An 11,761-nucleotide genomic window follows, 5' to 3' on the forward strand; every position below is an offset into this window, starting at 1 on the left:
ACAACATGCCTAATGTGGGCTGCACAACCTAGTTGAGAGGAAAGGAGAGGCTTTCCTCCCAGCATGGGGGGACTGGGGGTGCTGTGGAGGGGAGGCATTTTGAGCAGCCCTAGACAGCTGCCATCCAGCAAGCCCGCTAGGTGGGATTGTGCATTTAGAAAGCCCTGAGGGAGCGATTCTGCCAAGGAGCCCAATGAGTTTCCCCAGGGCCTTCCAAATGTAGGGGTTGCCCCATGTCCCCAGAGCCTCTGCCCCCGCCCAAAGCCCCTCCTTATCCCACATTCAAATTGTACACATTCACACTAAGAACAGACAGGTATTGTTGAAAACAAGTTGAGTTTATTTCACTGTTCTTTCCAAAACTATAAAGCTTTTGTTCAGAAAAATAAGTTTAACAAAGTGCTTCCCTTACCAACTCTCACAGATGGGAAGGGGGATGTCAACTGGGAAGGGAGGTTCAGGGCTGAGGGTGCCACCTGGATGATGAGCCCCTGCCACCTTGACTGCAGAGGCCTGCTCAGAGCTTGCTGCACATAGGGGCTAGGAGAGTAGGGGGATGGGTAGGAGGTGCAGCTGTACCTGGGACTGGGACGGCCGGGGGGGGGGGGGGGGGTAGGCTGAGCAGGAGCAGACACGGGGGGGGGGGGAAGAAGAGGCCGCCATGGCCTCCCTAGTAGCAGTGCAAATAGCAGTGCGCTGCTGCACAAACTCATCCAGCAAGCAACTGTGCCCCCCTGCCTGCATCCTCGGGTTAAAATGTCTCCTGCATCCCTTGCAGGACTGAGATGTACTGGTGCACCTAGTCCAAATGTGTGCCAGCGCTGACTTGATGTATCTACTGATTGGGACTGTGAAAGTATTAACAATACCACCTCAGAACTTTGGTACTAGCCATCAAGACAAGAGGACACTGCAAATCAAAGCGTGAAATACAAACTCTACATCTTCCAAACAAACAAAGGCATGCCAAATTCTTCTCTGGACACATAGAAATCTTCAGATCGCACCACTGCGGAAGACTTCCTAGAGAAAGAACTACTTTGTCTCAGTTAAAGCCCATACAACAAACTCAAACTGCCTCAGCTTCCAAAACATGCTTATACAATGTAGTGCAGGTGAATTTCCCGTGACATGCACCCAGTGAAATACGTTTCCAAAGCAAAATGCAAAAACAAAACCCCTGATTGAAACTGTACTTAACTTGCAAATCTGAAAGCCAATCCTATGCAAACTCTACACCTTCCAAACTGGCAAGGACATGCCACATTCTTCTCCGGCCATGTAGAAATCTTCATATGGTAGTGATTGAGAACACTTCCTATGGAAATGAAAAACGATTCACAGTTAAGGCCTGTACAACAAGACCACAAACTGCCCCAGCTTCCAAAAGGGCCATATACATAGTAGCACAGGTAAACTGCCCCAGTGACATGCACCTGGTGAAACCTTTCAAGTGAAATACAAAAAGCCCAAAACAAAACCCCTGATAGAGGACCATACTTAACTAGAGAATCTGAAAGCAAATCCTATGCAAATTTTACATCTTCCAAACTGGCAGAGACGAGCCAAACTCTTCTCTGGTCACAGAGAAATCTTCAGAGCACTCTGACATGGAACACTCCCTATGGAAATAATAAAAAAAAAAGAATGCTCATGGTTAAGGCCCACGCAACAAATGCAAACTACCTCAGCTTCCAACACACACTACAGGACAGCACAGCAGTATTTCCCCTGTGACATGCACCCAGTGAACCACATTGCTCAAGTGAAACAGAGCATGCACAACAAAAAATCCAGCCTCTGATCAAGGACCATACTTAACTTGCACGTGTTAAATTGAACCCTATGTAAACTCTACATCTTCAAAACCGGCTAAGTCACGCAGAACTCTTCTCCGCTCATGAAGAAATCTTCAGCTTGTGCTGATATGGCACGCTTCCTATGGAAATAAAAAAAAATGCTCAGTTAAGGCCTGCACAAATCCAAACCTCTGCTTCCGAAACGCCCATGTGCTATGTTGTATATGTGAATTTCCCCAGTGACATGCACCCAGTGAACCGCGTTTCCCCAAGTGCAATGCAGGGCAAGCAAAAACAAACGCCCTCATCTATGGCCATACTTAACTTGCAAATGTGAAATCGAATCCACTTCTGTGAGGGGAAAAAAAAAGTCCCCAGCTCGTCAACTTTGTTGCTGCTCTTCCAAATTAGATTAGTTCTGCATCCAGAACCTATGACGACAGCAAAAACTTAACGTGACAAGTAGCCTATGCACTAAAGTTAGTAAGCCAGTTACTTAAGGGTGAGGGGAGGGGGGGGAAGAATAGATGCCATTTCCATAAATGTAACTACTTCAGCAACCACACATCACAAGATCCCTCGCCATGCTAATATTGCAACTTTCACCTCCCTCGCACACATTCCACACGGCCCTCCTCGCTGTTATTCCCATGCTTCCGATAATACCAATGCATTTCCATTCCTATATTGCATGTCTGCGATGATCCATGGGGGGGGGGGGGGGGGGGGGGGAGAGATGGACAAAAAACTCAACATGTTCAATCATGTGATGACGACCATGCTAATGACCCAACGAGGGGCAACTGTCTTCGATAACACGCCGCCTTCGAGGAAATGACAGGTGCGGAAAAACAGCATCCGAGTTAACGTACGTCATTAGCCAAGGACCCTTTCACAGTTATTCTGCCTCACCTAATGCAGCAGAGGCCACATACCCATCAAGGTTGGACTCAAAGCTCTAACTTAGACTTACCTGATGGACACCACCGGTTACGCTTGCACCGCCGTTGCCGCAAACCGTGTGGACCAAATGGGATGGACTTGCTGTGCCTCGCTCCCTCAAATCCTCCTCTGGCACGTCAACAAATGCCACATTTCTAAAAGCGACGATGCTACATTATCACTCAGGTTATTTTAGCAAACAATCTGATGCCCCAAAGAGCCGACTCGTTCCTACCTATGGCAGAGATGCAACTCACTTCCTGCACTTAGCCTCCACATTTCCCACCCCACTGGGGCCTCTTGCTAACTAGGATGCTCACATCTGCATATAGAACCAAAGACAGAGATAGTGGTGACCGGTCATGCAAACCCAGTGCAGTGTAAAAGGTGACAGCTGACAAATGAGCATCTCTAGTGACGTGCGCATCACTCTTGGGAGTCATGCACACATCCTCCATATAATGACCCCCCCCCCCCCGCCCTCTTAATAGGCACATGTAACAGAACTTTTGTTCCTAAACAATGAACCTCACTGGCACAAATGCTTCTGACCATCCTGCTCTTGGGAAAATACTTAACTTTGACAACCCTGCCTGCACTCATGGTCTTCTTTTCCTTTGTCTACAGGCCATCGCTCTGTTACATCGACGACCCTCGTTCAGCGATGTAGGACGACGTTGTGACAGATGAATGCAGAAGCAGTCCCTCGGAGGAAGGAGTGGACGTTGTACCGGACGTGTGCGCATCTGCAAATGCAAACAAAAACTTGACTGGGTATCCCATTTATAAACACTGCTCGCAAAGCTCCCGACCTTAATATGACCTCACCTACCTGCTACTTCCTTGAGAAACAGCTGCTACACACTATGCTCCCCTGAGGTCACCCTCCACCCCATCCAAACAAAAACATTTTCACCCATGCAAAATAATAGCTATGATTCTATACACTGGCAATCCTCCCCCTTTCCCCGTTACCACAGGGGCTCGTCATTACCTAGGATGCTCACATCCTCCTCAGAAAACCACAACCAAGTACAGGACACAAGAAGGAGATCGTGGTGACAGGACGTGCGAGCCCAGTTCAGTGTAACGACACAGCTGAGAATGGAGCATCTCTAGTTGGGGGTGGATCACTCTCCTGGCAAGCCATCTTTGTACAGAAGATGTGCATATTTCCCCAGACAATGACCTCCTGCCCGCTTTCTCAATAGCCTCCCTTTAGCAGACTCCTGCTTGTAAAAAAGAAGTCTCAATCTTATAAAGACTTCACACAGACTGACTCTTACAGACAAACTTAACTTTGACATCCCCTCCGACTCTCAAGGTCTTCTTTTCCTTCATCTGCAGGCTTTTGCTCCCGTATGTCACCATCCCTTGGTCGGCAATGTACGCCAACATCGCTGCCAGTTGCTCTGCTTCCGCCCAAATCGCCGTTGCCGGAACCACATGGACCCAATGTGATTGATTCGCTGTGGCTCGCTCCCTCAGCTCTGCTCTCTGATCCTCCCATGACACATAAATGGGAGAGTCCATGTTATTGCTCTCCCTTTGCTAAAATAACCGATCCAATGGCCCAAAGAGCCTCGACTCATTCATACCTACGACAAAGATGCAACTGACTTCGTGGGTGGCCCTTCCCACGTTAACTACGATGCTCACAATCTCCACAGAAAACTACAACCGTGTATAGAACCAGAGACAGACCTAGAGACAGACCTAGCAGTGACCAGTCATGCAAATCCACTGCAGTGTAAAACGTGACAGCAGAGAATGGAACATCTCTAGTTGTGTGGCTCGCTCTTCTGGCGATCAACCTCTCTCAGGAGAAATAAACACATCCTCCGTATAATGACCTCTCCCCCACACCCTTTTGAAAATGGGCAGGTGTGACAGGATTCCTGTTCTTAAAACAATGAACTTCGGGACAGTCAGAAGCATCTGTACCGTTGCTCTTGGGAAAACACTTAACTTTGACAACCCCGCCTGCTCTCAAGGTCTTCTTTTCTTTTGTCTACAGGCCATCGCTCCGTTACGTCGACGACCCTCGTTCAGCGATGGAGGACGACGTTGTGACAGATGAATGCAGAAGTCGTCCCTCGGAGGAAGGGGCGGACGTCATACTGGACGTGTGTGTGTCTGCCAATGCAAACAAAAACTTGACTGGGTATCCCATTTATAAACACTGCTCGCAAAGCTCCCAACCTTAAATATGACCTCGCCTACCTGCTACTTCCTTGAGAAAAGCAATAGCTGCTATGCACTACGCTCCCACAGACTGCCCTCCCAAACAAAAAAATATTTTCACCCATGCAGAAAATAACTAATGCTTCTACATACTGGCAATCCTCCCCCTTTTCCGCTACCACAGGGTCTCCTCATTAACTAGGATGCTCACATCCTCCTCAGAAAAACCACAACCAAGTACAGGACAAGAGAAGGAGAAAGCGGTGACCAGACATGTGAGCCCAGTGCAGTATAACAGCACAGCTGAGAATGGAGCATCTCTAGTTATGTGTGGACCGCTCTCCTGTCAAGCCATCTTTGTATGGAAGATGTGCATATTCCTCCCCCCCCCCCCCCAACAATGACCTCCTGCCCATGTTGCCAATAGGTGCCCTTTAGCAGCCTTCTGCATGTAAAGAAATCTCAATCTTATAAACACCTCTCGCTGTCTGATTCTTAAAGACAAACTTAACTTTGGCATAACCTTCTTTCCCTTTATTTGCAGGCTTTCGCTCCTGTATGTTGCCGTCGCTCTGTCGGCAACGTACGACAGCATCTTCCGAGATGAACAAAGAAATGGTCACGATCCTCTGTGGAATGAGATAACTGCCATCCGCATCTGGAAACATCCGCTACAAAGTAGAGTCCCCTCGCCCTGCTATTGCATCCCCACTCCCCCAAATGCTTGTTGATACAGAAAATGGCTATGCTTCTACATACACCTGGTTGTCCTCCCTCTCACTGCCACAGGAGCCCATCATTAACTAAGATGCTCACATGCGCTGCAGAAAACCAACACCTGGTAGAGAATGGAAGAAGGAAGTAGCCATGACCAATTATGCAATCCTAGTGCAGTGTAAGAGATGGGAAACTGAGACTGGATCATCTTTAGCTACAGATGGGTCACTGTCACAGCAATAATGTTTCTTCCACAGGAAATGCATGGTCCCTCTGTACAATGGCCTCCCACCTGCACTTTTGTATTCCATTAGCAATGGTTGCAGTTTAGAGAGCTTCTGTGTGTAAACAAGAAGCCACGACCTCAATAACTCTTCTGACCATAAAATCCTTCAGCAGATACTTAACTTTGATAATTACCCATCAATATCTCGTTCTCCTCTATAGTCGGGGCTTTGTTCCCATGTCACACTGACTTGCAGATGTATGGTGCTACAAGAAAAGCCACAGAAAATATTCATACTTCTCTAAAATGAGAATACTAGTCCATACAAAATTGGAAGGTATTTGGAAGTGCAAAGAAAGCTTCACTACAAACCTGATTTACTAGTTTTCTACTCACAGGGCTTTAAACAGCTGAACATGACAGAAGAGATAACAAAATGTATAGCTGAAGTTAGCAAAAGAACCGCCATTACAGTACTCTCACATTAGCCCCCACCTAACCCATCTATAAGCCTCCTATGCTTCTACAGCAGTCTGACACTGTAGACATACTATCAATACTAAATTATGTGTGTTTAGCAGAGACAACCCCCCCATAACATCCCCCAGAGAAAATACAAGCATCAAACACACTACAAACAAGCTAAAATGAAATTAAAGTACATTACAAAAATGAGAACAGAAGAATAGCATATGAACCAAAAATAAACCCAACTGTTACCCAATATCTATACTCACCATGACCATACAAGTGCCTATCTGCATCTTTTTGCAGCAACTAAAAGCTGAATGAGTCTCTGTGCCTGGAGGCCCAGCTTAAATCCTGCCATAAGCCCCACCCCTCAATGTCCCAACATGCCTTGCAGGCCAAAGGAAGCTATAAATGTAGACTCATGAACAATACACTTCATTTATGTGTTAGCTGCAGCAAGTGCCACTCATGCTGATATATTAATCAACTGTTCTTCTAACAACTAATAATCTCCACAGGCCTCAAACTTTATGACCAGGTGAGGCTACAGTTACTCTATTTCAGGTTCCTAAAAAGAAACTGCTGCCCACAGAAAGGGGAGTTGTGAGGGTGTGCATAGCTAGCGCATGCTAAAGTAGCTACTTTAGAAATGCTGAAGGGGGTGTCTGTACTGGGATATATACAGAGGCTGCATCTAGACTGGCATGATTTTGCACAAATACTTCTAACAGAAAATATTTTCATTAAAAGTATTTGCGCAAGAGAGTATCTATACTGGCATGTGGCTTTGCGCAAAAGATTTGCTTTTGTGCAAAAGCATCCATGCCAGTGTAGACACTCTCTTGCACAAGAAAACTCCGATGGCCATTTTAGCCATCGGGCTTTCTTGCGCAATAAATTAACATTGCTGTCTACAGTGGCCTCTTGCGCAAGGGGGCTCGCCCCTGAGCGGGAGCGTCAGTATTTACACAAGCACCGCTGGTTTTGTACATCACAGAGTCAGTGCTCTTGTGCAAACACTCGCGGCCAGGGTAGACAGGCGGCGCGATGTTGTGCAAAATCCTGCCAGTCTGGATGCAGCAGAATGTAGGAAGCAACGTGCGGCCGGCGCCAGAGCCGACAGGCACCAGCACCCTCCCCTGGAGCCGTCGCCCCCGCAGCGAGGGCAGAAAACCTAAAAGCCACCAGGCCCAGAGCCGGCCTGAGGGGACAGGGCTCCCGGGGAGAACCTGTGTGCGGGGCCCTGCCCCGGGACCGCACGTGCGCAGGGCGCAGAGACGAAACCGAGCAGCTCCGGGGGGGCCGGGGCCCATTTGCACAGGGAGCAGCTCCACACCAGGAACTGCATGGAACGTGGGACTGCGTCACTTCCGGCAGCGGCACAGGCGCGGCTCCCTACCCCTGCCAATCAGGCCGTTCCTGCGGGGGCGGAGCTAGAGGACTGCGCCACTTCCGGCAGCAGCACAAGGCACGGGAGCGGCTCCCTACCCCTGCCAATCAGGCCGTTCCTGCGGGGGCGGAGCTAGAGGACTGCGCCACTTCCGGCAGCAGCACAAGGCACGGGAGCGGCTCCCTACCCCTGCCAATCAGGCCGTTCCTGCGGGGGCGGAGCTAGAGGACTGCGCCACTTCCGGCAGCAGCACAAGGCACGGGAGCGGCTCCCTACCCCTGCCAATCAGGCCGTTCCTGCGGGGGCGGAGCTAGAGGACTGCGCCACTTCCGGCAGCAGCACAAGGCACGGGAGCGGCTCCCTACCCCTGCCAATCAGGCCGTTCCTGCGGGGGCGGAGCTAGAGGACTGTGCCACTTCCGGCAGCAGCACAAGGCACGGGAGTGGCTCCCAAGCCCTGCCAATTAGCCCGTTCCTGCGGGGGCGGAGCTAGAGGACTGCGCCACTTCCGTCAGCAGCACAAGGCACGGGAGCGGCTCCCTACCCCTGCCAATCAGGCCGTTCCTGCGGGGGCGGAGCTAGAGGACTGCGCCACTTCCGGCAGCAGCACAAGGCACGGGAGCGGCTCCCTACCCCTGCCAATCAGGCCGTTCCTGCGGGGGCGGAGCTAGAGGACTGTGCCACTTCCGGCAGCAGCACAAGGCACGGGAGCGGCTCCCTACCCCTGCCAATCAGGCCGTTCCTGCGGGGGCGGAGCTAGAGGACTGCGCCACTTCCGGCAGCAGCACAAGGCACGGGAGCGGCTCCCTACCCCTGCCAATCAGGCCGTTCCTGCGGGGGCGGAGTTAGGGAGCTGCCCCTGGAGGACTGTGCTACTTCCGGCAGCTGGTGCCTGCCCTCGTGCCAATCAGAGCGCGCTACCCCAAGGGAGCCGCTCTCTACGTACCGGAACAGGCCACTGTGGAAACTACAACTCCCGGCTGTGCCGGGCCGATGTCACTTCCTTGCTCACCCACTTCCGTTTCCGCCCCGCCCGTCGCTGTTGGAACGGAAGCTTTGGGCAAAGGCCCCTCGCCCAATCAGGAACGCCGGGCCCACCGCTTCTCTGGGCCGCGGGCCCTGCAAGGGCTGATGGGAGATGTAGGCAAGGGCACACTACATTTCCCACCAGCCACTGCGGCACCCTCCGCCCTCCCGACAGTCGCTCGGGCTGTAGCTGGGCGGGGGCGCTCAGGGCCGGCGGGGTTCGGGGGGCCCGGGGAGGGAGCGGCAGCCTGGGACTCGCTGGGGGCCATGGGCAGGAGGGGGAGGGGTGACGCGGGGGCGGGGTTCTGTAAGGTTAACCCCCCCACCCCCTCCTACTGCGGCCCCGCTGGCAGGACCCTGCGCCTGTGGTGGGGAAGGAGCCGCCCCCAGCAGCAGAGCATAGAACAACGAACTCTTCTGGGTGGCTGATACAGCCTTAATTAGTGGGCTGGGTCGAGGTGCGTGGGGGGGGTGCACCTGAGGGGGAGGGGAGCAGGAGGTTAAGCGGGCCCGTGCGCAGGGGGGAGGGGAGCAGGAGGTTAAGCGGGCCCGTGCGCAGGGGGGAGGGGAGCAGGAGGTTAAGCGGGCCCGTGCGCAGGGGGGAGGGGAGCAGGAGGTTAAGCGGGCCCGTGCGCAGGGGGGAGGGGAGCAGGAGGTTAAGCGGGCCCGTGCGCGGGGGGGAGGGGAGCAGGAGGCTAAGCGGGCCCGTGTGCAGGGGGGAGGGGAGCAGGAGGTTAAGCGGGCCCGTGCGCAGGGGGGAGGGGAGCAGGAGGTTAAGCGGGCCCGTGCGCAGGGGGGAGGGGAGCAGGAGGTTAAGCGGGCCCGTGCGCAGGGGGGAGGGGAGCAGGAGGTTAAGCGGGCCCGTGCGCAGGGGGGAGGGGAGCAGGAGGTTAAGCGGGCCCGTGCGCAGGGGGGAGGGGAGCAGGAGGTTAAGCGGGCCCGTGCGCAGGGGGGAGGGGAGCAGGAGGTTAAGCGGGCCCGTGCGCAGGGGGGAGGGGAGCAGGAGGTTAAGCGGGCCCGTGCGCAGGGGGGAGGGGAGCAGGAGGCTAAGCGGGCCCGTGCGCAGGGGGGAGGGGAGCAGGAGGTTAAGCGGGCCCGTGCGCAGGGGGGAGGGGAGCAGGAGGTTAAGCGGGCCCGTGCGCAGGGGGGTGGGGAGCAGGAGGTTAAGCGAGCCCGTGCGCAGGGGGGAGGGGAGCAGGAGGTTAAGTGGGCCCGTGTGCAGGGGGTGTGTATGCACAAAAGCACCCCCCATAATTCTCCAAGTAAGCATGCTCCAGATGGCCAGGGGAAGGCAGGAGCCTCCCTCCTCCATGCTCTGACCAGCCAAGGGAAGGCTGTGGCTGATTTTCCTGCTTACTTGGGGGACTGTGATGGGTGCCGTCACACCCTTGCTGTACACATTTACCAAAAAAAGCGCACACGCCCCTCTTCGCCACCTCCTCCTGCACCCAAATTCCCTCCCATAGTTTTGCCTTCATAGCTTGCACCTCTCACCCCTTCCCACACCCAAATCTCTCATTCCCACCCCAGAGCCCACACCACCTGTCTCAACCCAGTGAGAGTGAGTAAGAGTTGGGCACAGCAAATGATGGAGACGAGGAGAAAAGAGACTGCAGGGCCTCAAGGAACGGGTGGGATCTTGGGGAGGGGTGGTAGATCTTGGCTTACTCAAACACAAAAAGTGATCTTGGGTGTAAAAAGATTGGAGACCATTGTGTTAGCGTATATGCTCAGCTGCTCTTATTTCAAAATAACTACTCCCCAGAGTAATTCAAAGTAATGAATCCCCAGTGTTCTTGAGGCACTGTATACTACAGTGTTATTTCAAAATAGCAAGGGGTGTGTTCACACAGCAAGCCCCTTAGTTTGAAATTATTTCAAAATAAAAAGCTTCTTATTCTAGAATAATAAATCTTCATTTCATGCAAAATAATGCCTATTTCAAAATTTGTTATTTTGAATTAATTTCAAATAGCTCTTCTTTGTAAGGGGAAAATACCCTAACGTCAAAATTGTCCTTTTTAAATAGCTTTAGTGTGTATGATCAGCTGTTATTCCAAAATAACTACTCTCCAGTGCCATCTGGGGGGTTCTAAATCACGGTAGCACACCCTCATTAAGGGAGCCTACCTCAGACTTCCCTGTAGCGTGGACATGGGATTTTGAAATATTTCAAAATAACGTCTCAAAATAACTAAGTTATTTCAGACTATTTTCCCTGTATAGATATAGCCTTAGAGCAAGGGTCAGCCATCTTTCCCATCGCTGTGTCCCTGCTCCACCACCCCCACCTCATGCCTGCACCATGTACTTACACCTGCTAGAGAGCCCCATTCCATCAATCAGATGCCAGCAGGCTCGATTTCTGGATCTGCCAGCCAGACTCCCTGCACTACTGGCAAGCCATGGCTTCCGTTCCACACTCTGCCCATTGGATGCTAAATTACTCCTTGTGTGGAGCAGCATCTGGCTGCCATATGGCAGTGACTGTTACTTGTTTTCTAGTGTCTGTAACAGAGTTTATCTATTGTAAGTGCCACCCAGGCCCAGCATGCCACCCCTGCCCCCCATGCTAAGAACCTGCACCCACCCCCTGCTTCTCCCTCCTGCCACCAGCCAGACACCCACCTGCACCTTGCTCCTGCCCCGTCCCCCTGGCCAGACACCCTATTCTCAACCTGCTCCTGCACTCTACCTCCCACACCAATCCTGCATACAAATCGGGGGGAAGTGCACGCATGCTGCTCCTCCCATCCTCACAGGAAAAGCTGGAGCGGTGCTCAAGGCATAGACCAAGTGGGAGGTGCAGTGGAGAGAGCCCTTCCCCCAACCCTGTCCCAGGAGAGTGGCAGAGTCCAGGGCAGAAGAGTTAAAACTTGCTCCTGCCTCCTTTCACAGGCCAGACACCTACCTGCACCCTGCTTCTGCCCCCTGCCCCGGGCCAGACACCCTACTCTCAACCTGCTCCTGCAGACCCCTGCATTAGAGAATTGTGCCTGCATTACCA

At 52.5% G+C, this 11,761-nt stretch overlaps 1 long non-coding RNA gene across 3 annotated transcripts; it reads right to left on the reverse strand.

Annotated features, from left to right (window-relative positions):
* Nucleotides 1-319: 319 nt before the first annotated feature.
* LOC112544230 (uncharacterized) lies at nt 320-9,111 on the reverse strand. 3 transcript variants are annotated; one of them, XR_012898965.2, is made up of 3 exons: nt 3,736-9,110; nt 2,773-3,487; nt 320-2,230 (listed from the first exon to the last, which is right to left on the reverse strand). It is a non-coding gene; the product is annotated as an uncharacterized LOC112544230 (long non-coding RNA). The 3 variants fall into 3 exon arrangements; XR_012898968.2 differs by having other exon boundaries at nt 2,773-6,134; nt 6,241-9,104; XR_012898963.2 differs by having other exon boundaries at nt 2,773-9,111.
* Between the last annotated feature and the right edge of the window lie 2,650 nt (nt 9,112-11,761).

The sequence above is a fragment of the Pelodiscus sinensis genome, chromosome 19, assembly GCF_052426305.1.
Source record: "Pelodiscus sinensis isolate ZL-2025 chromosome 19, ASM5242630v1, whole genome shotgun sequence".
NCBI classification, from domain to species: Eukaryota; Metazoa; Chordata; order Testudines; family Trionychidae; genus Pelodiscus; species Pelodiscus sinensis.